Source organism: Zeugodacus cucurbitae, chromosome Y, assembly GCF_028554725.1.
Source record: "Zeugodacus cucurbitae isolate PBARC_wt_2022May chromosome Y, idZeuCucr1.2, whole genome shotgun sequence".
Lineage (NCBI taxonomy): Eukaryota > Metazoa > Arthropoda > Insecta > Diptera > Tephritidae > Zeugodacus > Zeugodacus cucurbitae.
In genome coordinates this window covers 6,376,418-6,380,626 of record NC_071673.1, presented here as the reverse complement: position 1 = coordinate 6,380,626, position 4,209 = coordinate 6,376,418, and positions in this window count along the sequence as shown.

Sequence of the window (4,209 nt, the reverse complement as noted above, 5' to 3'; positions counted from 1 at the left end):
ATATTATAGATATAAATTTTTTTTTTTGAATAGTATTGAATAAATTATTGTAAATTGTTAACAATTTGAATTCAGGATATAATCAATATTTTTTTATAATTTTCACACTTAATTTAATTTTCATATAGAATTTAATTTCAATTTCAATTTCAATTTTTTTGAATAGTATTTAATTTTATATACTAATTTGAATTTATGTTTTAATCAAAAAATGTTTCTTTGTTTAAGTTTAAAATTTCACATTTATGTTTCACTTAACTTTAACTGAAAATAATATCGTTCTAAGCTCGTTCAATAACCTAACCATTTACATATAGCCAAATGAGATTATCAATTGTCAAATGCGTTGCATTTGTTGTTGTATTACATATATTTTACTCGCTGTCGGCCATTTTTGTTTGCATTTTCATTTGACATTTCTTCTCTTCTCCGCAAAATTATCGATAAACCTAGGAATAACACGGAAAATCTAGTTTTATAAAACGAGATAATTTTATAATCTCGGATTATCCAGAGAGGAATTTTGTATGGGGAATCTCGTTTCTTAATTACAGATTATCGAGTTAAGCTCGTAAATGGAGATAATCTCGTTATATGTAAACATAGTATTACACTGCTATTTTATTTGATGTGGCTGCTCCTCTCGGTAACCCGGATCTCTCCCGTTTGGTTATCTCTACCAGGGATCCTGCAGCTACTCTTGTGTAGAGGGTGTCCTGCGGGCTTGCCTTACAGTACGTGCGGTCCACCGATGTCAGTTTTTTAACAGCATTGGCTCCTTGCCTAACGAAGTTGTTGAAAAATCTCCTTTTTTCTATGCCTTCATTGGGTCCCTGCTCGGGCGCCAGTTATTTTTTAATAAATTGAAAAGAGTTGAATTTTTTAGAACTTCATTTATTCACTTCAAAAATGTCACTGAACTAAGATGTTTAACAATTACCCTAAGCTAGCTGTGGGTCGATGGCTAGCTAGCTGTGGGATTGGCGGCAGAGTTTGGTTGATATTGCTTGGTCAGCATCTGGAGTTTGTTTTGTTTACATCGATTGTTGGAGTTCAAGTGAAAGTTTATTTATTTTAGGGTCAGCAGAATTAATGTTTAGTACTTTTATGTCGTCCGATTCCGAGAATTAGAGCGGATGTTTGTTTAACTAGTAATTCTTTAAATTGTTGAACTTTAGTAATGTTGCAATGAATATTGCTACATTGTTGCAATTAATTGTTGTAATGTATTTCGATTATTTTGGTATATTGAATATTGTTTGTGATAACCTACATATTCATACATATTTTCGACAAGACGATTTTCTACCAACAACGCAATGTAGCGACGCGCAGGCGACCATCAATTTTCCGAAACATCGAGCTTTACAGAGTCGTTTCAAGTGATCCCTCCGTAATTATAAATGCGCAAAATATGTGTTGGATAGTATTGACTTACATTAGTATGTATTACTTGTATGTATAAACATATTCAAATGTGGTGTATAAACATATTCGCATATGTATGTAGAAGCTGAACCAATACTGGCATTCCTCAGAGAGAAATTTTCATTAGAAATGATCAATGGAAAAAATGATCCTACGACAAAAGGATGTACGACTAATATATATAAAATTTAGATAAACTATATGTAAGACATTTCATATCGTATTTTAGTTATCATAATCCAATTGTAAATATTATAGATATCAATCCGTCAGAACCCAGAAATGATAATTGATTTGAACTTTGGTTTATAAACTGTGCATAACAAATTTATAAAATGTGAATTTAAGAAAGTGTCTCTCGCTAGTTTTCTTTCATACAAAATGATATGCATTTCTTGGAATATCACTAAGAGTATAACTTCATCCGCGCGTGGGATGATGTTTAACAATTACCCTAAGCTAGCTGTGGGTCGATGGCCACCTAGCTGTGGGACTGGCGGCAGAGTTTGGTTGATATTGCTTGGTCAGCATCTGGAGTTTGTTTTGTTTACATCGATTGTTGGAGTTCAAGTGAAAGTTTATTTATTTTAGGGTCAGCAGAATTAATGTTTAGTACTTTTATGTCGTCCGATTCCGAGAATTAGAGCGGATGTTTGTTTAACTAGTAATTCTTTAAATTGTTGAACTTTAGTAATGTTGCAATGAATATTGCTACATTGTTGCAATTAATTGTTGTAATGTATTTCGATTATTTTGGTATATTGAATATTGTTTGTGATAACCTACATATTCATACATATTTTCGACAAGACGATTTTCTACCAACAACGCAATGTAGCGACGCGCAGGCGACCATCAATTTTCCGAAACATCGAGCTTTACAGAGTCGTTTCAAGTGATCCCTCCGTAATTATAAATGCGCAAAATATGTGTTGGATAGTATTGACTTACATTAGCAAATGTAAATAATTAAATATATTTAAATATTCTACTAATATATGATGCCAAATATTAATGTACTACAATTGATTTTAGTAACAACCAAGACATAAAACAATCCATAATAATATGGGTTGGGGACATGGACCTCTTTGCCTGCGAAAACGCGACACTGATTACAAGCCTGTGACCAAAAAATTACTATTTGCGATCATTCGTTGTCCGTGGCAACGAAGATTTTAAAAGAAATGTACTACAAGTGCACATATTTACACACATATGCATGTAAACAAATTTGCGAACATTATGCGTATGGTTCTTTTGATTTTTTTTTCGTTTCTGTTTCATTTCTGCGAATTCTCAACTAGTTTATGTGACTTTTGGTTGAAATACTCTGCGTTTGCCGTTGAAAAGTTCAGACTATGCTTCACAAGATCATTTCTAGTAGTCAGTCTTCATTTACTTTCTTTGCAAATCGAAAGTCTTTTGGTTGGCGACATATTCACATGTGTATGTATAAACATATTCAAATGTGGTGTATAAACATATTCGCATATGTATGTAGAAGCTGAACCAATACTGGCATTCCTCAGAGAGAAATTTTCATTAGAAATGATCAATGGAAAAAATGATCCTACGACAAAAGGATGTACGACTAATATATATAAAATTTAGATAAACTATATGTAAGACATTTCATATCGTATTTTAGTTATCATAATCCAATTGTAAATATTATAGATATCAATCCGTCAGAACCCAGAAATGATAATTGATTTGAACTTTGGTTTATAAACTGTGCATAACAAATTTATAAAATGTGAATTTAAGAAAGTGTCTCTCGCTAGTTTTCTTTCATACAGAATGATATGCATTTCTTGGAATATCACTAAGAGTATAACTTCATCCGCGCGTGGGGACTCCACGCACTCTTTTTATTATTTATTTGAACTACTCCATTTTTATACAATAATATTTTATCAGTTTATATGACTACATATTTTAATAATTTTTCCAGAATATTCATTGATCTATTTGAGGGTTTCGGTCGAGTAGTTTCGGAGATATGGTTTTTGACCCATTTGAATGGAGCACTTTTGTACCTTCTTTATAATGAAATTTAAGGTTTCTGGTGTTTTCCCTTACTGAATTAAAGCATTTTTAGTCGTTTTCAACATTACCTTTGTATGTGAGATGGGCGTGGTTATAATCCGATATCCTCCATTTTTGCACTATATAAGGAAATGTCTGAAAAAACGACTCCTGAGAATTTCGATAATATAGCTTAAGTAGTTTACGAGATATGTACAAAAACTTTGTAGGAGGAGGTGCCATGCCAAATATGCCCCATTCTAGAACAATCCTTTGTACCAAATTTTATTTCCATAGCTTTATTTATGTCTTAGTTATGGCACTTTATGTGTTTTCGGTTTTCGCCATTTTGTGGGCGTGGCAGTGGTCTGATTTTGCTCTTCGAAAGCAACCTTCTTACGGTGCAAGAAACAAGTGTTCCAAGTTTCATCAAGATATCTTAATTTTTATTCAAGTTACAGCTTGCACAGACGGACGGGCAGACAGACATTCAGATTTGACCCTGATCACTTTGGGATATATAACCCTACCAGCAGACCCGGCCACACGTTTTTGTGGCTAAGGTATACATTAAATTAAGTTGGTCCAATCTTGGCTTCGGCGACGATATTGATTACTTGAGGTTGATTTATGTTACGCAGCATGATTACAACTCACACTACTTTTAATTGCAAAGTACAGGCAATTTTAAATAGTTTGGGATAATTGACTACGTCATCCTGGTTAGTAGCTGTGTCAACTCTCTTGGAC